General features: G+C 47.1%; 2 protein-coding genes across 4 annotated transcripts in view; one reads left to right on the top strand and one right to left on the bottom strand.

Moving 5' to 3' along the window:
- TMEM266 (transmembrane protein 266) overlaps nucleotides 1–11,010 on the bottom strand; it is a 118,852-nt gene extending 107,842 nt beyond the window's left edge. The window contains exon 1 of the mRNA XM_055131036.1: nucleotides 10,885–11,010. The gene's annotated coding sequence lies outside the window, so the exon portion shown is untranslated. The remainder of the gene's footprint in view (nucleotides 1–10,884) is intronic.
- Nucleotides 10,571–23,838, top strand: part of NRG4 (neuregulin 4) — an 80,152-nt gene continuing 66,884 nt past the window's right edge. For all 3 annotated transcript variants that reach the window (XR_008629186.1, XM_055131038.1, XM_055131037.1), the window contains exon 1: nucleotides 10,571–10,743. The gene's annotated coding sequence lies outside the window, so the exon portion shown is untranslated. The remainder of the gene's footprint in view (nucleotides 10,744–23,838) is intronic.

Here is a 23,838-nt window from a genome sequence, read left to right as displayed (position 1 = left end):
ACTCTACAAGAAGAAAACATCCAATCCCATCAGAAAGTGGGGCGAAGAAATGAACAGAAACTTTCCCAAGGAAGAGATACGAATGGCCAAAAGGTACATGAAAAAGTGCTCTACATCACTAATCATCAGAGAGATGCAGATCAAAACAACCATGAGATACCACCTCACACCACAGAGACTGACACACATCCAAAAGAACAAAAGCAACCACTGTTCGAGAGGATGTGGGGAGAAAGGGACCCTTCTACACTGCTGGTGGGAATGCCGACTAGTTCAGCACTTTTGGAAAACAATATGGACGATTCTCAAAAAACTAGAGGTTGAGCTTCCATTTGATCCAGCAATACCACTGCTGGGAATATATCCCAGAGAAGGAAAAAAGTATAGTCGAAATGACATCTGCACTTATATGTTCATCGTAGCACTGTTTACAATAGCCAGAATTTCAAAAAAACCTGAGTGCCCTAGAACAGATGACTGGCTGAAGAAACTTTGGTACATCTATACAGTGGAATACTATGCAGCTGTTAGAAAAAATGAGGTCATGAAGTTTGCATATAAGTGGATCAGCATGGAAAGTATCATGCTAAGTGAAATGAGTCAGAAAGAGAGAGACAGACATAGAAAGATTGTGCTCATCTGTGGAATATAGAATAATAGAATAGGAGTCTAACACCCAAGAATAGTAGAAATAAGTACCAGGAGGCTGTCTCCATGGCTTGGAGGCTGGTCTCTCATTCTGGGTAACTCAGAGAAGGGAACACCAAGTAAAATGTGGTCGGAGGTCATTCGGGGGAAGGGTGTTGCTTGCCGATTGTAGGCTAGAGACTGAACACAATGGCCACTCAACACCTTTATTGCAAACCACAACACCTAATCAGAGAGAGAGAACAAAAGGGAATACCCTGCCATAGTGGCAGTGTGGGGTGGGGGGAGATGGGACTGGGGAGGGTGGGAGGGATGCTGGGTTTACTGGTGGTGGAGAAGTGTGGGGTGGGGGGAGATGGGACTGGGGAGGGTGGGAGGGATGCTGGGTTTACTGGTGGTGGAGAAGTGTGGGGTGGGGGGAGATGGGACTGGGGAGGGTGGGAGGAATGCTGGGTTTACTGGCACTGGTGAAGGGAGGGGTTCTTGAACTTTGTATGGGGGAAACATGAGCACAAAAATGTATAAATCTGTAACTGTACCCCCACGGTGATTCACTAATAAAAAATAAAAAAAAATAATGGAGGCGCTTTCGTTGTCACCACCAAGAATACAAGTGATAGGGTTCGTCTGTCTTTTCGGCATGCCGTACCTTCTTTGAGCCACATGTTGGGGAAGAGGGCTTGCAAGCAGTACTCAGGAGGCGGGGGTCCAGGAGTGACCCCCACACAGAGAGCTGGGAGAGGACCTGGAGCAGAGGTAAGCCTAAAAGATCCTGCTAGTCCTGGCACCAAAAAACAGAACCTAACAGCATCACAGGTGTTGTGTGTGTGTGTGTGTGTGTGTGTGTGTGTGTGTGTCGGGGGTGGGGGAGGGGGGCTTGCAAACTCCGTTTCCAAAGCAGAAGCTTACTCCTTTCTTTAAGTATCTCTTCTTTCATCATTTAAAGCATTTCTACCCATTCCTCTTCATTCCACAAAGGTTCATTACTCAGCACTGGAGTACTCAGAGGGAACTCTCCCTAGAGTCTTGATTCCATTCCCTCCCACCTCCCTCAAATGCTCAAATGGGCTCCAGAATAATTCAATATGTTTTCAGCTGAAAAGGAAAAAAAAATTTGGAAGGACCAAGTAACACTTGAATGTCTGGGCAGTTAAACTACAGGAGTTGAGGGGATGGAGAGATAGCACAGCAGATAGGACGTTTGCCTTGCAAATGTCCGACCTGGGTTCAATTCCCAGAATCCCAGCATCGAACCTGGGTTCGATTCCCTGCACCGCCAGGAGTAATTCCTGAGTGCAGAGCCAGGAGCAACCGCTGTGCATCACCGGGTGTGAGTCCCCTTCCAAAAAAAAAGCAAAAAACTAAATAAATAAATAAACTATAGGATTTGAATTCTGTCTCAAAAGGATGGTGCTAAATACAGAGACTATTCTGTAGCCACATAAATCACAGCTGATGGCCATAAGTAATTTATAATCTGCCTGAGTGAGAGATGCTGGATGCCCACGGGAGGATGCCTTCCCTCCGGGGCAGTCTGTGATCCCACGCCCTGTCAAGAGTGCTCCGATCTCCTTGCTCCCCAGGATTGGGGAAGGAGGAACAGAGCAGGGAGATGAAGGTGGGTGAGCTGAGGGGTGTGTGTGTGTGGGGGGACACTCCTACAACACAGGTTCACACTGGAAAGGGTCACGGCAGCATGGAAACTAATCAATCCTGAGCCAAAATTAGGAATTCACTCTGCCAGCACAAGGCAGCTTTCCAGAAGGATCTAAACAGAAAGCCACAGTGTAAAATCCTCCCTTCTGGAGGAAGGCGGCGGGGTGGGGTGGGAGGTTAGGCCACACCTAGCAATGCTCAGGGGGGCTACTCCTGTTCTGTGCTCAGGGATGACTCCTGTGATGCTCAGGGAACCAAATGAGGTGTCGGGGATCAAACTGGGGTTAGCTAGCTGCATGCAAGCATGGAAAGTGTGTTAACCCCTGTACTTTGTCTCCCACTGACAGTGTAACATCTCATTCTTTTCCTAGTCACATCCATTTCACCCTTTTCCTGACAGCCCCCTGACACAGCTCTCTTCATCCCTTCTTGGCGGATGAGTTTAGAAGGGTGTTAAAGAATGCAACAGGGGGCTGGAGCGATAGTATAGCGGGTAGGATGTTTGCCTTGCACGCATCTGACCTGGGTTCGACTCCCAGCATCCCATATGATTCCCTGAGCGCCACCAGGAGTAACTCCTAAGTGCATGAGCCAGGAGTAACCTCTGTACATCGCCAGGTGTGACCCCAAAACAAAACGAAACAAAACAAGAATGCAACAGCACATGGTTGGAAGGGCCAGAGCCAGGATTCCAAGTTAGCAGAGCCCACTTCTCCAGGTCACCTCTTTACCGAACAGGAAGGACTGGCGCCAAGACCAGACTTCTCGGGAAGGAGCCGGCAAGAAAGTATTTCAAAGAACAGACAAATTCAGTAGGGTCAGATGCTGCTGAGCCATCAGGAACGAAATCTGAGAATCGGCCATTGGATTTGTGATCAGGCAATCAGGGGTGACCTTTAAGAGTTCTGTTTCAAGGAGAGGGACAGATATAGAATGACTGCACCCATTTATGGGATATAAAAAATATATAGTATGAGAGTGATATCCAAGGTTAGGAAAAACAGGGGCCAGAAGGGCTGGTCACTGGTTGGAAGCTTGCCACAAGTGTGTGTGGGGCGAAGGGCAGTTAGGTTAGAGATGGAACCCATATGACAGTAGAAATGATCACTTTGGACAGGCACCGAGTGCTCTAAGGAGGTAAAGGGATATACATGATAACCTTGTATTGCAAACCATAATGTGTTGCAAACCATAATGTCTGAGAGAGAGGGGTGGGGGGGAGTGTCTGCCATGGAGTGGTGGTGTGGAGGAGGGAAAATGGGGACACTGGTGGTGGGAAATGTACACTGGTGAAGGGACAGGTGCTGGAACATCCGTGTGACTGAAACTCAATCATAAACAACTTTGTAACTGTGTATCTCACAGTAATTCAATAAAATAAATTTTAAAATGGAAAATATTAAAAAAAAATTTAAGAGTTCTATTTCAGTAAACTGGTTGGGACAGTGTGTCCTAGCAGGGTGGAGGGAATATGGATAACTCAGGGCCCTGGGGAGAAATGAACAGTGTAAGATACAGGGAGAGACATGAAAAAATATTCCACGCTTTTCTTTGGAAACTATGCCCCCAAATGATGGAACATTTTCTTTAAAGTATGCCTCCTCCTGCTCCTTTATTTTGAAAGATGAATCTAACAACTTCTAGTAGTCACAGATAATGGAGGATTAGCAAAGTCCTTAAGTGCTGTTTTATTTATTTATTTTTTTTTAAATACTGCATCATACACCAGATAGATAGTAGTGCAGTAAGGTGCTGTCTGGCATGTGGCAGACCTGGGTTTGATCTCCTGAACCACATTCCTTTGAGCATCACCAGGTATGATGCCTGAGCACAGAGGCAGGAGTCAGCCCTAAGAACTGCTGGATATGGTCAAAAATAAGCCACATAATACGCACACACACACACACACACACACACACACAACACTCCACAAATTAAATACTGCACGAGGGGCCAGAGGGATATGACAGCAGGTAGAGTGTTTGCCTTGCACATGGCCCACCTGGGCTTCCTTCCCTGGTACCCCATATGGTCCTCTGAGCTTGCCAGGAATAAGCCCTAAGCACCTCCAGGTATGGCTCAAAATGCAAAACAATTAAATACTGCATCAAATTCAAGTAAAATGCAAAGATTTTTATGACTTTACAGAAAATCATTTGGGGGAAGTTTACTTGACTAAATACACTGTTTTAATGAGACATACCAGCAACCTGGTAACTAGGCTGGGGGTCATGGGTGAAATAGTTTCTTCAAACTTGTTTGGAGTCAAGAGGGAGGAGCTGAAAGCAATGCACACAGTATGCCGTAAGAGTGAAATCCAGAGATTAGTTGCTTCATGGCAGCCTGGAGGTCCCCCAAAAAACAGGTTTCAAAGGGCAGAAGCACTTATTAAAATTATTTGTTTTAATGAGCTTTGGGAACTTGAGTTATCAGCTCCTGTCCTAAGTACTGAATAGCTTCTATTGTGAATCAAAAGCAGTTTTAGGGGGGTTGCAGTATTTTTTGTTTGTTTGTTTTGAAGGGGAATTCTCTTATGGAGGGTAATTCAGACTGCCTAAGGCAGCAGTTCAAGGGGAGGGGGAGGAGGAGGAGGTGGCAGAGAAGGAAGAGTAAGGAGAGGCAGGAAGAGGAGAGGAAAAGAAGGAGGAGAGGAAAGAGGAGGAGGAGGAGAAAGAAGAGAGGAGGAAGAGGAGGAGGAGGAGGAGGCCTCCCTATGGCTACAGAGCTAATTTGCTGAAATGTCAGCTCAGAACTGTTAATCACTCCAACACACTCCCTGCTGGCATTGTCAGCTCTAAACCAGGCCCTGAGTTGCCCATCCTGTCCCCCTAGTTGACCCTCAGGTCCCCTAGTTGCCCATCCCATCCACAAGTTGCCCGATTTTTAGCTGCAGTCCTACGCAATGGTGCCTCATGAGGAAGAGAGTATCTCTCGGAGTTCTTTGCATTGCCAGGCAACTGCAAAGAATGGAGGGTTGCAAGGTGATGGAGAGTCTCTAGTGCTTGGGTCTGAAGCCTCCCAGGCTGAGACGCTTGAGGTCCCGGTTCTCTGCTCAGAGGCAGGTAAGTGCTTGGCAGTTAGCGCTCACGCTCTGGCATCAACAGCCAAGACACCAACGGGTACTTATCTTTAAAAACTCCAGAGGCCAGTGCTGGCCGAGCAGTGATTAACCTGACTGTGGGAGTGCCCACGGACTGCTTTCTTTCTAGCGCTGCAGAATGTGGGAATGTGGGTAGACTCTGCACGCTCCTCTGTAACTCTTTAAAAGCATGATGCCCGTCCAAGGGTGGAGAATCCACCCAAACCTACTCTGCATTCCAAGCCCCTCTGCCATGGACTTTGGCTGCCTTTCCACACCCCCGCCAGTCCTCAGACCACTTCTGTTCCATCTTTCCAGTGGCCCATTCTACATGGAAATGTAAAGGGAGAGGGAAAGGGTGGAGGTGGGTCCTCTCTCTCCAGGACCACCTGGAAAGGAAGACGAGCTCTCTCCCGATTCTTTGCACTTCCATACTGCTGCCCCAAACCACACAGAGTTTCTGCCTGTTGGCAGCTTCACACTTCACTGAAGGGGGCTAGAGAGTGGAGGATCGACAACATAAGAAATGTGAGGCTGGGAAGCATCTAGGATGCCAGGTCAGGACTGGGTAGTGACTAAAACACACAAAGCCCTGGGGCATCCTCGTATGGGGGAAGATAGGCTGGAATAAACACAACTAATTTGCACTGACTGCCGGCAAAGCAGGGAGGAGGACAAGGAATGCATGGCATTTTCCTCTGAGCAAAGCTCTCAGGAGGTGAGATAGCCCAACACAGCATGCACATGTTAAGAACATCCCAAGAAATATATCTCGAGAGTGCAAAAGATATCTGCGCCTGTATGTTCATTGCAGCACTCTTCACAATAGCCAGAGTCTGGAAACAACCCGGGTGCCCAAGAACAGACGACTGGTTAAAGAAACTGGTACATCTACAAAATGGAATACTATGCAGCTGTTAGAAAAGATGAAGTCATAAAATTTGGATGGCCATGGAGAGTATCATGCTAAGCAGAAAGAGAGGGACAGACATAGAATGACTGCAATCACTTACGGAATATAAAATATCATAATATGAGACTAACACCCAAGGACAGTAGAGAAAGGGCCAGGAAGATTGCTCCATGGTTGGAAGCCTGCCTTATGAGCTGGGGAGAAGGCAGATGGGATTGAGAAGGGATCACTAAGTCAATGATGGTTGGAGGGATCACTCAGGATGGGAGATGGGTGCTGAAAGTTAGACTACAGACCAAACATGATGGCCTCTCATTATATGTATTACAAACCATAGTGCCCATAAGTAGAGAGAGAGAGTAAGAGGGAAATTGTCTGCCATAGAGAGGGGAGGGGTGTGGGATACTGGGGACATTGGTGGTGGAAAATGTACACTGGTGAAGGGATGGGTGATGGGACATTGTATGACTGAAACTCAAACATGAAAGCTTCTTTGTTTTTTGTTTTTTTGTTTTTTGCTTTTTGGGTCACACCCAGCGATGCTCAGGGGTTACTCCTGGCTTTGCACTCAGGAATTGCTCCTGGCAGTGCTTGGGGGACCATATGGGATGCTGGGGATCGAACCCGGGTCGGCCGCGTGCAAGGCAAACGCCCTACCTGCCGTGCTATCGCTCCGGCCCCATGAAAGCTTCTTAAGTGTAGCTCACAGTGATTCAATTTAAAAAAAAAGTAATTTTGTTCTTTTTTTTTTTTCAAAAAAAAAAAAGAACATTCCAAGTGAGGGTGAGTCCCTCAGGCACGGGGAACTGCAAGGAAGCTGAGCACATGTGCAGAGGCAGGTGGGAGCCAGCGAGAGCCTCCCCCTGCAGCTGGCATTACCTGGGGCTCCACTCGGCCACTTACAGCGTGTTTCTGGGCATCTATCGATGTGTCTATCAATGACTGAGCACAAAGGGTCACTGTAGAGGCTGAAGGGAGACTCCGCCTCCTCTGTGGCTTCCACACCAGTTAGGTAACTTGTCTCCAAATCCTGAGGTGGTAAATGAGAGGTGTCTAGAAGCCTTCAAGATGCATGAAAAACTGCAGAATAGCATGCACTCTTGGCATCATGGACAAACGAATATCCGTATTCAAAGATTCAAAGATCCAGTGGAATCCACACCGAATTATTAATGGTGGTCATTACCGAGGTGTAAGATGACCAACACTTCTAACCTGTGTGTGACCTTCTGTGTTTATGTGATACCTGGATATTTTACAAGTGCCTGGTCCATTGGCAGGAATCACAGGGTAAATTAGTGTCAATGCATGAGGAGTTCTTGGGCATGTAAGGATCCCGTGTATCTCAAGATGGGAAACCACAAAAATAGGGGCTAAAAGGGGCACTGGAGTCCTCAGCTGAGAACCTGTCCACAGAATGTCCTACAGAGGGGATTTGCTGGGCCAGCCCATAGAAACTCCAACCGGTTCTGTTTGGACAAAGTATGAATTAAGCTGTAGGTTGTAAACCATTTTCTCAAGAAAATGAAAAGCAGTGTTATGGCTGCCCCCAAGGAGAGAAAGGAGATGGATGAAAATCAACTATTTCAAAGTAAGTGGCCTGTGAACTCCTTTTGTGATTCAAGACTGTCGGCACTGACAAAATCTCATTTTAAAGAATACCAAATTAAGATATACTCTAAGAAAAAAAGCCCCACATTCCACAACCAAGTAATTCACAAGGTCAAGTCAAGGAAAGACAAATGTGCCAGTTTCCAGTGTCTGCCTCAATCACGCACTAATATGTACTTGACAATCGGTTGCAATGTGTAATAGCTCTACAAAACAATGCTTAAACACCCATAGTCCCCCAATTGGCTTATCCCAGTTTAAAGCCTAGAAATCTTTGCTTTAAAAGAGAGAGAGAGAGTTCAGAAACATTTGCAGATTCCTTGAATTGATTAATGCACCAAAAAGGGGTCTCAGCTTTTCAGTAAATAAAATCCTGCTTGAATGGAAGGGAGAAGACAGGTCCACTTCTTGGTAGGTTAATCATGATTTTTTTTTAAGGAAGCAGAGTGACCTCCCCTTTGGAAAACCCATTCCTTCCCCCTTAGAAAGCAATGCCTCTCTCTGCTTTCTGTTACTTTCTGTTACTTCTCTAGTAACATCAAAACTCATTGTAAGCATATCTGACAGACTAGGAATCTCTAGGACACAAAGTCTCCATCTCAATACTTCCACAGCATTGGAGAATCTACTCATTCTGAGTGGTTTTCCATAAGGCAAGATTCTATACAAATTACTTAACTATTAACAGAATACAGCACAACAGGGAAAAAAATATGTCAGCATAGTGCTCTAAAACCAGTTCCAGTATCCAAGGAAGAAAACAGTTTGGAGAACTAGCCAGACGCAGCCTTACATTTTTACAGTTCTTACCCAATATTATCCATCAGTTTGCAATTAGTCTGTAACGTCTATGGGATATGATTTTCAAATAACCTCTCGATGCTCACTGATACCTTTCTCAGGAACCTCCCAAATACGTAACTGAAGCCATAGCGGGTGCTATTTTCCATGGATGCAATACCACCAGTTTCTACGAGAACTGTTAGACACATATAGCAAAGCCAATGCCTGCATTAGAATAATGTACTTGCAAGACAGATTAAATCTATGCCAACAGTTCCATGCACAAATTCCAAGAATGTCAAATGCATCCCTGTTACCCTGGTGGAATGGCTGGATGATGGTCCAAAGATGCACGGATTCCTTTACCCCACAAAGATACTCGTGGGCAAGCATGCTGGCAGAGAAACCAGCAGATACGGTGCAAGGTGACAAGAAGATCAGAACAGGGTGTAATAATGAGGACGTCAAACATTGGTTCTCCCTGATGTGCATGCATGTTTAGAGATTTTGATCGGAAGGGAAGCACCTTTTGCCTTGGACCCTGGTGGTTGTTTTCTTTTTAATAGGCCCAGTGCCACCTCAAAAAATTCCACAGCGACCCATTGTGAATGAACCGTTTCTCTTATTGGAAAGCCACAAAGGTGGGTGTGGGATCTCTGAAATGGAAAACCAGATCTGAGCCGATGTGCTCATGCATAACCTTGATCTTAATGAACATGTAGGTGCAGAGGCAGCGCCAGGGTTAACAGTCACTCCTGAGGCCAACCCAGCCCCTGCAATCAGATGCACTTGAGTTTGTGTCCTTATCGCGTGGTGGTGGATAACTGTGTGACCTTGGACAAGTGAGCAAACCATTCTAAGGCAGAGCTCCTTCATGTCTACCTACAGGTAAGAGTTGGGCTCTGAGGATTAGCCCCTGCACATTGGCTCAGCGCCTGGCAAAGACGAACATTTAAGAAACGGGCCGTCAGGATTTGGTGTGGCACTGACTACATTGAGGTGGCCATGTCCCTACATTTTGTGATAACCATTCATATTCTGTGCTTCAAGTGCTCACTATTCTTTTCATCAGAGCCCTTTGGAGAAGGAGAAGGAGAAGGGGAGGAAGGGGAGGGGAAAAGGGAGGGAGAGTGAGAGGGAGAGAGAAATAAAGGGGATCAATCACACTTTTCCGATTGTTGCTTGAAGCAAAGTGGAACAGCAGATAAAATAATATGTGACAGACCAAGGGAGAGGGAGATTCCGTTTTAGAATCTGAGGTTTGGACTGTGTGGTAGTAGACACGTTTGTCATTCCAATCTGTAACATGGGGCATCAAATCACAGGCAGGTTTTATTAAAGAGCATCAGAAGCAGAAGGGGCCTATGGCTCTCTGGATCTGAGTGTCTGGGTGGGGGGTGGATTTCACGGGGTCTGACTTCCAACAGGTGGCAAGCTTCAGGCCTCTTCCACGCAAAATCTTAATGAGTTTGAGTATGCAAGTCGGGAGATCCGTGCCGGCCTCCTCTCGTGTGCAATCACGAGAAACAGTTTTCTGGGTTTAAGCCTCCCTGGCAAGTTAGCTCGCACCTGTCCCTGATCGGGATTCTGGCCTGGCGCTGAAATATCCGCCCCCCCCCCCCATCCTTTTCTGACAGCCCATCCTGACGGCGCCCGACAAATGGGGGAAGCCCACTCAGAAGTGGTCACGACCAAGCAAGCCACAGATCCCCATGGTGAGGGACTTCCACCTCAAGACCAAGTCTGAACACCCAAAATAGGCGCCGCTCGCCACACTGCATCGGGATTCCCCCCAGCAGCAAACGCCTCCCCCCCTCCCGCACCCGCTCCCTCCCCAGGCTCGCATGTTTTATTAATAAATGCAAGATGGCACACGGAGGCAAAGAATGGGAGGTAAGGCATCTGCAGCTGGCCCCGAACCAGGGCAGTTTGCAAAAATAAATAAGAAGCATGTGATGAGAAGCAGGTCCCTGGGGACCGGCACTGACACCCCGGGGCTGCCCCACGCACCCTCGCGCTCCGCTCTCCGGGCCAGCGGGGATGAAGGTCAGCGGTAAGATCCTAACCCTCCCGGGCACGCACCCTGCCAACCCTGCCCGCGCCCCCCCCCCGCACCCCACCCCCGCCCGGGCCCCGGGAGCCGGGCAGAGGCAGGGGGAAAGCCCCGGCCGCGGCCAGCGCCGAGGACACATACCTGCTGCCGGGGCTTAGGGATTCGCTGGGGCTCTGCAGCGGCGCCGGCCACGGCTCGCGCTCCCGGGGCTCCCCTCTCCGCCCCCCCGCCCCCTCGCGGCCCCGCCGTCCCTCCGCCCCTCCGCCCACCGCGCTCGGGGCCGCGCGCCGGCCGGGCCCGCGCCTGCGCCCTCGCCTCGCGCCGGCCCGCGCGCGCGCGCGCCCCGGAGGCTGCGGAGCGGCGGCGGCGGCGCGGCTGTCTAGGAAACGGCTGCGGCCGAGGGGCCCGGCCCGGGTTGGGGGTCTGGGACCGCGGGCGCCGCCGCGGGGTCGGGACGCAGCGCGCCTGCCTCGCGGCGTGCGGCTCCGGGGCGCGCGGGGCCCGGGCGGGGGGCGCGCGCCGCGTGCGTGCACGCGGGGAGCGCCGAGTGGGGTCGCGGAGGGAGGGTTGCGCGGCGCGGACGTGCGCGGCCGAGAAGCAACAAGTGAGGGTCCCCGCCCCGGGGGGCGCTGGCGCGGGCGGGCGACGGGAGAGCGAGACCCCGGCGGGCTTTGGTGCAGTGCTTTGCAGTTTGCAGGGCTCGCCCGCCCGCGGTGGGTTCGCCGGGACGCGGCACGGAGCGAGGGAGAGAGGCAGGCGTTGCCAGGGGGTGCGTTTTGAGCCAGACTGAGGAGCAAAAGCCGCCTCCTCTGCAGCGGCCCCTGGACCCAGGGTGCCACCTGGGGCGGCGGGCTGCGGTGGGTGTCCCCGGCCTTTCGGGGGATGGGCGCTTATGCGGGTACCTGCATTCTCCACCGTCCTTTTCCGTTGCACGGTCGGCCTCCCGACAAGCCGGGTAAAACACATGTTTGGTTCTCGATGGGGATCGCGCTGCTCCCCCGGACGCGGGCACCCTCTGCACTGCACATCTGGGCTTCAGTCGTCCAGAGGACGCGGGTTCGCCACTGGCAGGCCATAGCGCCCCCGCACCAATGCTTGTTCTGAGTCGGTGGCTCCTGCCTGGCGGGGATGGGAGGGAGGGTGGGTGAGGATTCTGGATGCCCCCCCAGATATTCTCTGTTGGTTGGAAACACACACACACACAACGACAACAACGTCCTCACCAATTTATGCACAACCCCTTGGCCTGTCTGCAGGAGCTGCTGCGAGTAATGGGATACAGCCACTGAAGCCACTTCGGGGGACCTTTGGTTATTTGCATTCTCCTTCAATGATGCTAAAAATATAACCATTTCCTACGGAGGCCCTGACATTTTGCTTAAGATCCTTGCACATTGCAAACCCTCATTTCTAGGGCACTTGGTTCCAGCGTGGGCTCACACGCCCAGTCTGGATTTTCGGTTCTCAACCCCTCTGCTAAGGAGTTTGGGGCTTGTGCATGAGTTTGTGGGGTGGGAGAGTGGAGTGTTGGGCCACACTGGGCAGTGCTGGAGGGCTCCTCTCGGCTTGAGGTATTGCTCAGAGGACCACGTGGTGCGGGGGATCCAACACGGGGCACCGCGGGTGTATGAGCTCAAACCCCTTGCCATTGACTTTGGTTGTGGTTGGGCCCTCGCAGTAGACTGGGATTCCCCTGCCTCTTACTAGCCTCCTCCCAACACCAGCGCTCTTCTAACTAAGAGAAAAAACAAAAAACAGTTGAAAGACTGAAAACCCCATGTCAGGGAATTGCCCCAGACGCTTGGATCCGATATACTTTTGTTAGACACTGAGATAACTAGCTCTTGTTAGACACTGAGATAAGTAGCTAGAGCGTGAGTATGAACTTTTGCCAAGCTGGGAAAGAGGACATTTTCCCCCTCTAGCGCTCTTGTGCCTTGCATTGTTTTCTTCCCCATCACTAACAGTGGCATTACAAAGCACAGGACATTCACGGACACTTCCAGGGGTTGCCAGAACATTTTTCATCTCCGTGTCTAGCCAGGAAAATCTGGACAGAAAGAAAGGGGGTAACTTGAAATAACAGATGGGAGTGTAGTAACCTTTGGGGGGGTGTTTATCCTTTTTTGACACATGTTAGCAACCTTTCAACTACACTTGAAAAAGAGCGAGGTGGGAAAAAGTCTGACATTGCTGTTTAAATTTACTTCAGTCCAACATTCTCTCAAACACTACACACACAAACACACAAAACCACGGCATTCAGTTCAATGCCATTAAAAGAGTGGGGGTTGGGGCTGGACCAAAAGCACAGTGGGTAGGGCGTTTGCCTTGCACGTGACTGACCTGGGTTTGATTCCCAGCATCCCATATGATCCCCCAAGCACCACCAGGAGTAATTCCTGAGCATCACCGGGTGTTACTCAAAAAGAAAAAAAAATAAAAGTAGGGTAGCATTTTGAAACTTGAAGACAGAGAAACTGGACCAGAACTTTGGCTTCACTGGAATCTGTGTAGCCTTGTAGAATTTTTTTGATGTTGGCTACAATGTTCCTTAAAAGTGAACTTGTTTTGTGCAATGACTTTACATAGATCCCCTATAGAGTAAACTGTGTCAGTCACATGCTAACATCTTTTACCAGTATCTTTTAAAGTGTGCTGCTCTTTTTTCTTTTCAGTCATTCATCTAAGCAGAAATTGTAGGTGCAACAACCATTTTATGTTGAAATAGGGACAAAAAAAAATCCCCAAATTTGTGTAATTTGTCAGCTCTATGCTGCCCTCTGGTGGTGTTTTATGCATTGCACATACCCAAACTAGAACCTTCTCTTGGATAAATTCTTTAGGGTGTTGAAGAGTCAAATCAGAGGTGTTGACAAGTTGCCGTTTTGCTTTCTCCAAACTACTCTTGCTCTTGTTTTCATAAGAGCCTCGCCTCGCCTCACACTGGGAGAAGGATTAGCCCTTGGGGCGGATCAGATTGGAGGAACTGATTTCTGGCAGATCTCTTGTTGGGTTAAAGGGACCTGGCTTGAGGGTAGGAGAGATAGTATAGTGAGTAGGCCATTTGCCTTGCATGCTGCCGACCTGGGTTCGGTCCACAGCATCTCATATGTTCCCCCGAGAAACACCAGGAGTTATTCCTGAGTACAGAACCAGGAGTAAGTCCTGAGCACCTCTGGGTGTGCCACCTCCCCCCCCCCAAAAAAAAAGGGCCAGGGGTCTGGCCTGTCCTATTGATGAGAATCCCTGGAGGTATCATGGAGGTGGGTGGGTGCTTGGAAGAGGAACAGACAGGAAAGAGAACACTTAGGACCATGGTGGAGGGAAATGGTCAACCTGGAGGAAGGGGAGGTGTTCCTGAAAAGGTGGTAAAGTGTTATGCAAGAGATCCTGTCCTCAGTAATGCTGTAAACCATAGTACCAACAATCTGTTTTAAAAGATCCTGTCTTGGCCAGAGCGATAGTACACTGGGTAGAGCATTTGCCTTGCATGCGACCCAGATTCGATTCCCAGCATCCCATATGGTCACCTGAGTACCGCCAGAAATAATTCCTGAGTGCAGAGCCAGGAGGAACCCCTGAGCATTGCCGGATGCGACTCCCCCAGTGCAAAAATACATAAAAAGAGCCTTTCACAGAGGCAAGCTGGTGGATGGGAGGGAAACAGGGACTTGGTTGAAATGGACACTTGTGAAGAATTGGTGTTGGAACATTGTATGCCTGAAACTCAATCATGAACTTTGTAACTCATGATGACTAAATAAAAGTTTTTAAAATTAAAAAGCATTTGGAAAGATTGGAGAGAGCTACAAGGATGAAACTGTCTGCTTTATAGGCAGCAGCTTGACCCCCTGACAGGAATAAGCCCTGAATACTGCTGGGTGCCTCCCTCCCTCTGAAGAAGAGAGAATCACTGGGAAAGCCAGGGACCTGGGTCACTGGTATATGTGTTTGGTCCCTGGTACCATCACAAGCAAATACACACACACACACACACACACACACACACACACACACACACACACACTTGGGAGCATTTAACACATTGGCACCAATGGGCGGTTTGTGCTCATTAAGCCACAGCTAAGTGTGTGTCACCCGTGGTATGTGTCCGTGTCAACGTGTGAAAACCAGATTCTGGACCCTCATTTGATACCTATTAAAATCTAATCTCCAGGAGAGTAGTGGCCTGTGGGTATTTTTAACTGGCCCAGGTGATCCTTATCAATAGAGCTTGGGGATTACTAGAGCTATAAGCAGGACAGATGCTGCTTTAGCAGAATGTCAGGACCAAGGAGAGAGAAGTTCTGGACAAAAGAGCCCCACAGACTTGGGAAAATAGAAGCTGTAAAGTAGAAATGGAGACTAAACTGCAGGCATAAGCACTTTTTTTTTGTCAAATATACTTGCTTTTCTTTCTTTCTTTCTTTCTTTCTTTCTTTCTTTCTTTCTTTCTTTCTTTCTTTCTTTCTTTCTTTCTTTCTTTCTTTTCCTCCCTCCCTCCCTCCCTCCCTCTCTCTTTCTTTCTTTCTTTCTTTCTTTCTTTCTTTCTTTCTTTCTTTCTTTCTTTCTTTCTTTCTTTCTTTCTTTCTTTCTTTCTTTCTTTCTTTCTTTTCCTCCCTCCCTCCCTCCCTCCCTCCCTCCCTCTCTCTTTCTTTCTTTCTTTCTTTCTTTCTTTCTTTCTTTCTTTCTTTCTTTCTTTCTTTCTTTCTTTCTTCTTTCTTTCTTTCTTTCTTTCTTTCTTTCTTTCTTTCTTTCTTTCTTTCTTTCTTTCTTTCTTTCTTTCCTTCTTTCTTTTTCTTTTTTGGTCATGCACAGGGATTTTCCTCACTCTGCACTCCTGGTGGTGTTCAGGGAACCATATGGGATGCCAGAGATCAAACCCAGGTCAGCTGCATGCAAGGCAAGTGCCTTACCCACTGTACTACCGATCCAGCCTCCTATATTTGCTTCTTGTGTGTGTAGAATGGATGGACATAAAATCCTATACCCAAATGCCTTCTCAGGTAAATCCAATTCCCTCTTAGTTGAGAAGGCTAGTTTTTCCAGTCTCAATAGTCACATCAGAAAAATGTGTGCCTACTTCTACGAGCAATAGCACAGCAGGTAGGGTGTTTGCCTTGCACACGGTACACCCGGGTTCGATTCCTCCGTCCCTCTCGGAGAGCCCGGCAAGCTACCGAGAGTATCCTGCCTGCATGGCAGAGCCTGGCAAGCTCCCTGTGGCGGTTTTGATATGCCAAAAACAGTAACAACAAGTCTCACAATGGAGACATTACTGGTGCCCGCTCGAACAAATCCATGAACAATGGGATGACAGTGATACAATGACACATCCAAGAGCCATTAAGCCCTTCTATAAGAGATTAATAACATGTTGTTTAAAGGTTGAGCTTTATGTGCATATATATATCACACAGTCATAGTCATCCCATTGCTCATCGATTTGCTCGAGCGGGCACCAGTAACGTCTCCATTGTGAGACTTATTGTTACTGTTTTTGGCATATCGAATACACCACGGGTAGCTTGCCAGGCTCTGCCATGCAGGCGCGATACTCTTGGTAGCTTGCCAGGCTCTCTGAGAGGGGCGGAGGAATCAAACCCGGGTCTGCTGCGTGAAAGGCAAATGCCGTACCGCTGTGCTATCACTCCAGCCCCCCATATATATATCTGTAAAAATATATTTCCCTCTAAGATTGGTTGCCTTCTACTGAAAACCCCATCAAATGTGGTGCGCTACTCTTAGAATATTAGTGGTGTGAGGTATGAGATGTTGCACAGCCACATTTGCAGCCATGTGGTCCAGGAATAGGCTCACTCATGGGTTAGGCTTGGCCTAAGCAAGTGGAGAGCAGCCGAGAGCATGGTGGCACTTGAGTTCTGAAGGTTTTTGGCTGCTGGGGCTGGCTCTTTGGGACAGGGAAGAGAACTCACCCACCCCCCCTTTGGGTTGCTCCAAAAGAAACAGCCTGGTGTGGGTTCCACAGCATGGCTATGGCTTGTCATTTTATGCTCTCTTCTGAGAGGTTTATAATGAGTCTCTGGAGTTGGGTTTTTGTTTTTTTTTTTCATTTAGTGTCAGGGCTGTAGAGATAGTACAGAGGCTTGACCCCCTGTACCACATTCTCCCCTGAGCACAGCCGGCATTGAACTGCCAGGTTGGTACTGGCGGGTGAAGTAAAGTATGAAGTCACCCCCTTCCCCCAGGGCTCTGCTGAGGAGGCCCCGGTAAGTCAGTCAGCCATACAGTTTTAAATGCTCATTGCACAGGGCCAGCATGCAGCTTAGAATGCTGCAGCCCCTGGTAGGGCCACCCCAGGCCGTTCAGAGCCATGTACTATAGAGGAAGGGTCAAAGGGTGCACAGCAAGGCTGTGTGCTACAGCTGAGCCACACCCCTGGCCCGACAGAGCAGGTTTTTTTTTTTTTGCTTTTGGGGTCACACCTGGCGATGCACAGGGGTTACTCCTGGCTCTGCACTCAGGAATCACCCCTGGCAGTGCTTAGGGGACCATATGGGATGCTGGGAATTGAACCCGGGTGGGAGCGTGCAAGGCAAATGCCCTACTTGTTGTGCTATTGCTCCAGCCCCCCAACAGAGCAGTTTTTAAAAAATCTTTTGTTTTTGTTTTTAGGCCACATCCAGTGGTGCTCAGCACTCAGGAATTACTCCTGGTGGGCTCAGGGGACCCTATGGGATGCTGGGGATCGAACCTGGGTCTGCCACATGCAAGGCGAATGCCCTACCTGCTGTACTATCACTTCGGAGTTTTGTTTTGTTTTGTTTTGTTTTTTTATATCTTGTTAAAAAGATGGAGAAGTAACCCAGGGGTTAAGTTGCTTGCCTGGCACAGAGGCTATCCCCAGCTTAATCCCTGGCACTGCATATGGTCCCCTGAGCAGAGAACCAGGAGTAAGCACTGGACACGGCTATAGGCCTCAAACACAAAAGAAACAAACAATCCTGCTAAGATGGCTGTGATGAATAAGTGCTAATAATCTAGGTCACCCCTTTCCCCTTTCTCCTGACTGTTACTTATTGTGGTAACTACGTTATTAACCTGTTAAGCATAGTATCCCATGGAAAATGCTTTCTGAGTGAAGACATAAAAAAATAGATTCCTGGGAGCGATAGTACAGCGGGTAGGGTGTTTGCCTTGCACGCGGCCAACTCGGGTTCCATCCCCAGCATTCTATATGGTCCGCCGAGCACCGCCAGGAGTGATTCCTGAGTGCAGGGCCAGGAGTAACCCCTGAGTATCACTGGCTATGACCCAAAAAGCAAAAAAAAAAAAAAAAAGATTTAATAATAAAATATAATTTATTGCCATCCCCCAAAGCCTCTGCTTGAAAAGGCTTCCCTCCCCTACTCTGGTATTTAGCTTTTGGGCCACGTTTGGCTTGGGGAGCACAGGGGAGTCACTCCCCAACTCTGCAGGGGGAACTTTGCATAACCAAGCATCAAACCTGGGGTTCCTACAGGCAAGGCATGTGCTTCAGCCCTTTCATACTCCCCTGAAATGTCCATAAAATCATTTCCCTGAATTCAGTTTCTAGTCTAATATTTATAGTTATAAATAAGTTTCCCAGGGCTTGAAGTAAAGTTGGAGGAGAGAGCTGGAGCGATAGTACAGGGATTAGCACTTGCCATGCGTGTAGCTGACCCCTGTTTGATCCCCGCTCTCCATATTGTCCTTGGACAGCTGCTAGGAGTGAGCCCTTAGCACTGCCAAGTATCCCCACATACACACCCTACACACACACAAATGAAAGTTGAACTTAAATGTAAAATTAAGTGAAATTTATTCTGCACTGTGTCTCACTAAAAAGATATTTTATTTCTTTTCCTTCGGTGACAATAATGCTTCTCAAAGCAAAAAAAAATAGACCTCTCTCCTTCTTTCTCTCTCTCTCTCTCTCTCTCTCTCTCTCTCTCTCTCTCTCTCTCTCCTTCTCTCTCTCTCATCAACCCAGGAGAAAAAAATCTTTTATCCAAGGACAGATCTAGTAAGCAATTGTTCATTAGTTCATTCTTCTAATATCAGAGAGATCATAAGTATAGCCGTAACTTCCCAGTTGTATAACCACAAATCATCAGCTTAAGAGAAAGTTAGCTGTAACGTGGGAAAGTTCAGAAGCTCAGTTCTAATGTCAGATAATTTGTATTTATAGAACAGTGTTTAATTATTAGATGTTTATAAAAACAAGAGACTTTGTAAGTGGCATAAATCACAGTCTGGTATTTCTCATTAAAAACTAATATTGTTCGCTCTCCGCTGAGATGTGACCCAAGTGGCCACACATTTGTGTGGCCACTCTGCTGCTGATCGACCATGATCCGGAGGCCAACTAGACTACTTTTGGTACCAGCAGCTGCTTGCAGAAATGTCTCTAGACTGTGAACTAAGCCATAGCCCCATGCTGCCCCAGGAAGGGAAATGATGCAATTTCTAACATAAATCTCCCTGGACTTAGTTACTAAAATGCTAAAATACACAAGTCCCATATCTCTTCATTGTCAGCAATGGAAAACTAATTATCAAATGCTTCCTTTTCAGCAGGGCTGTTTTTTTTGGGGGGAAACTCCAACAACAATAGTGAGTTTTGTGTTGAAATATGGAATGTAATCAAGGTAAAGAGAAAGTGAAGTGAAATTTATCAGCTACGCAGGTGGGGGCCAGGGGGTGGGGATGGGAGGTATACTGGGGTTTTTGGTGGTGGAATATGTGCACTAGTGAAGGGACAGGTGTTCAAGCATTGTATAACTGAGACTTAAGCCTGAAAGCATTGTAACTTTCCACATGGTGATTCAATAAAATGAATAAATTTTTAAAAAACTAATATTTTTTTCACAAAAGGTTAGACCAACTGACATTCTCACTAGCAGTGAGTTTCTATACCATTCAGTAATCCCTCTTCTTGGCATCTACCCAAAGGGCTCTAAAACTCCGTTCAGAAAAGCCATCTGCACTTGCATGTTCATTGCAGCACTATTCACAGTAGCCAAAATCTGAAATCAACACAAAGATCCAAGAACAGATGACTAGATAAAGAAACGATGGTATTGATACACACTGGAATTAACTTTTAGAAAACTACTGTAGCACTGTAGCATTGTTATCCCATGTTCATCAATTTGCTCGAGCGAGCACCAGTAATGTCTCTGTTGTGAGACTTGTTGTTACTGTTTTTGGCATATCTAATACACCATGGGTAGCTTGCCAGGCTCTGCCATGTGGGCGGGATACTCTCAGTAGCTTGCTGGGCTCTCTGAGAAGGATGGAGGAATTGAACCTGTGTTGGTCAAATGCAAGGCAAATGTCCTACCCACTGTGCTATTGCCCTCAGATAAATTTAAAAAGAAAAAGGAAAAGTCCATAGCCATTTCAAGATCATTGTGACATGGACATATGAGCAATGGAGAACTCAAAGTAGAGTGAGAAATTGACCTGCATTTTGAAAATTTCACAAGAAAGTAGACCATAAGTACATATTGCTATGGATAGTTTCTCAGGTTTTAGAATGGGTGAATGCAAGTCCTAATGTCAGATTCTTTAGTATTGCAGTAAGTTCAGCATCTTCTTGTACCTATGATGCTCCAGGCAGTGTCCTTTCCCTTCAATAAATGAATAAATGTTGACTTTGCTGACTTACTGGCAATATTTGACCAGCCCCATGGTTATGGAGCTGAAGGATCACATAGCAAAAGGAGAAAAACTCTTTTTTATAATAGAAAACTATTAGCTTTAAGAGGGCTGGAGTGATAGCACAGCGGGTAGGGCGTTTGCCTTGCATGCAGCAGACCCAGGTTCGATTCCTCCGCCCCTCTCGGAGAGCCCAGCATGCTACCGAGAGTATCCTGCCTACACGGCAGAGCCTGGCAAGCTCCCCATGGTGTATTCGATATGCCAAAAACAGTAACAAGTCTCACAATGGTGACATTACTGGTACCCGCTCGAGCAAATCGATGAGCAATGGGAAGACAGTGACAGTGATTAGCTTTAATCACTGTCAAAACATAAATTCATGTGATTTGCTACACCGGGGATGTATCTAAGGACTATCATGCTGAGTGAAGTTAGTCAGAAGGAGGGACAGACACAGAATGATTGCTCTCATATATGAGATATAAACACAATAGGAAAATAACAAGTGCCCAAAGGCAACAGAAACTGAGAATCAGTCTTCATTAAGAAGCTTGCCACAAAGGAGGGGTAGTGGGAAGAGGATGAGGGGGTGTGACTCTGGGACGGTCTTAGGGAAGTCTGAGGGAGGGTGGATGCAAGAATATATGAAAGCCATTATGCATACAATCCTGCCACTAACAGTATTATAAATCATGGTGCCTAAAATAAAAATTAAAGCAAGATACAATCTAATATACATGGGGGAAGGCACAGAGATAGCTCAGGGGCCTGGACCATGTGCTTTGCATGCAGGAAGCCCAGGTTCCATCTCTGGCTCCATATGGCCTCTTGATCATGGAACTGAGAATAGCTCCCCCAAAACCACTGGGTATCACCCAAATCAATAACAACAACAGCAACAATAATAGGAATATGAATGGGATGAAAGGGGTTAAGAAATCTTAGGAGAACAGTAGTTTGCAAAACGGTCCAAATTGTTGAACTTGGGGACGTGAGACATGAGGCATGAAGTTTTTAAGTGGATTTGATAGTGTCAGACATAGAGTGGTTTCTGTCTTTTCTACTTTCTGTGGGAAAGGCAAGAGAAATTGGGATTGAAAAATATCAAAGATTTCTGAAGCTCCCACGTGGCCACGATCCAGAGACACACACAGAAATCTCCAACCCGAGCAACTTGTGGCAGAGATGGCCCAGGACTTTGCAATAGGCCTTCTCCGCCGGGCCGCTCCATAGCAAGCAATACAAAACACATTGCCTAGCAATTGTATTTTTGGCAGATATAAGGGGAGGTAGGACTGGTCTTGAAATATGGAAGTTAACTAAAGTAGAGAAAGAATACCTTGCAAATTGTCTGCCACACAAGCAGGGGGAGGTATGAAAAGTGGTGGGGGGGCGGGGAATACTGGGATTTTGGTGGTGGAAAATGTGCACTGGTGAAGGGATGGGTGACCATATGATTGAAGTTCAAACATAAAATTTTTGTTACTGTATCTCATGGTGAATTAATAAAAAAATAAAAATTAGATAAAAGAAAAGTATCAAAGATAATTTAAGGCTATCCAGTTAGAATGATTTACCTTGAGAAGCTATCACCTCCTTTCTAGGTCTTCTATGTTGCCTGATTGTCGGCCAAGAAAAGCATCCATCTCCTCTTACGAGCTTATCCTGAGACCCTCTCACTTTCTGACACTATGATTTATTTTGAAAAATACACAGTGCTTTCTGCCTATGGCAGTAGCTAACACGCTATATTTCTACTAACGAACTCTAAAGATGTCTAGATTTTGACTTTAGGAGCATAATGGACAATTAGACTTCATTTATGAGCCTCAAAATAGTCACACACTTTATTCAGGCTGTTTCATTATTGACCATGTCACCATTATTCACAAGGTGTAATTTTTCTGGCTTGTGCGGTACTCTCCAAATACAGATCTGTTAGCATTGACATAAATCGTGGATTCCTAATCACCCCTGCTAAGACTAGAAGGAGGGTGAGGAGGATAAACTTGGAGCTAGTCTGGACTGCTGAGAATGACTCCCTGAAATGGGAGATGTGGGGGATTCCCAGCAATGAGAAGCGGACCTCAGTGTGTGCATCTGCAAATAGCCTTTGGGAGCAATGAAAATCGTCACTTCCACCGATTCACAAAGAGAGGAGAAAGTCAGGATCTCACAGGCATACTGGAAAACACACCTTGATATAAGGAAGACCTAGATTTGTATTAAATTAACAAAGAAATAAAAAATGTTTTTGGATGCTCATTTTTCTCTAAAAGAAATAAATTTTCAGGGCTGAAGAGATAGTACAGTAGGTAGGACTCTTCCCTTGCATGTAGCCATCCTGGGATTGATCCTCAGCATCCCATAGGATCCCCTGAGCACCACCAGGAGTAATTCCTGAGTGCAGAGCCAGGAGTAATGCCTGAGCACTGCTGCGTGCGATCCCCCCAAAAATTAAAAAAATTAATAAATGAATTTGATAGTACCAGATTTCTTAAATGTTTTCCACTCAAGAAGATACCTTTTTACACAATTAATTTTTATACAATACCAAGGATATAAAATAGGTGTATAAATCAAATATTGACCAATAATAAATCACATTTTTTTTTTGCTTTTTGGGTCACACCTGGAGATGCACAGGGGTTACTGCTGGCTCATGCACTCAGGAATTACTCCTGGCGGTGCTCGCGGGACCATATGGGATGCTGGGAATCCAACCCGGGCCGGTTGCATGCAAGGCAAACACCCTACCCGCTGTGCTATTGCTCCAGCCCCAATAAATAACAATTTTACTTTAAAACATTTTAAGATTTTTTTTTACAGCCCTCTATTAGGATTGCAACACCTAGTTTAAGGAAGTAGATTGGGCCAGAGAGATTAAAGCACTGGTCTTGAATGTTTCCAGCCCCAGTTTTATCTCTGACATTGCATCTTGTCTCCCAAGCACAGAACTGGGAGTGACTCCTGAAGATAGAGCCAAGGAGTGGCCCATGTATGGCCCAACGCACCCATCCCCTTTTAAAAAGTTAGGCTTCTTTGTAATAGATGGGGGACTGGACAGAGGCTGAAGAATACTGAGCAGCTGAAGAGCAGGGGGTAGAGTGAGTGAAGGAAGGTGGTTTTGAGAGTGAACATATGTCAGAGATCAACAGAAGAAGGGAAAAATGTGCAATTGGTGGTGGGTAAAGAACACAACTGAAAGTATTTGAGTAGGAGAGAAAACTAGACATGTGTTAGAGGAAAATTAGGGCCATTTAGAGATTTCTTTGTGAGCAAGGAAGTATTAAAGGGTGTCTGGTTTTGCACACTTAGGAAAATGGGCAGGTATGGTGATTATGCAGGACTGGGAAGGGCACACACATTTGCAAAGAGTCAGCTGAACTGACTCTTGAAGAGGTTTTCCTGACCTGAGATGGTGTCCAGAGATTTCTGCTACCT

This window comes from Sorex araneus, chromosome 3 (assembly GCF_027595985.1).
Source record: "Sorex araneus isolate mSorAra2 chromosome 3, mSorAra2.pri, whole genome shotgun sequence".
NCBI classification, from domain to species: Eukaryota; Metazoa; Chordata; class Mammalia; order Eulipotyphla; family Soricidae; genus Sorex; species Sorex araneus.
This window is presented reverse-complemented; position numbering and strand designations above follow the sequence as displayed.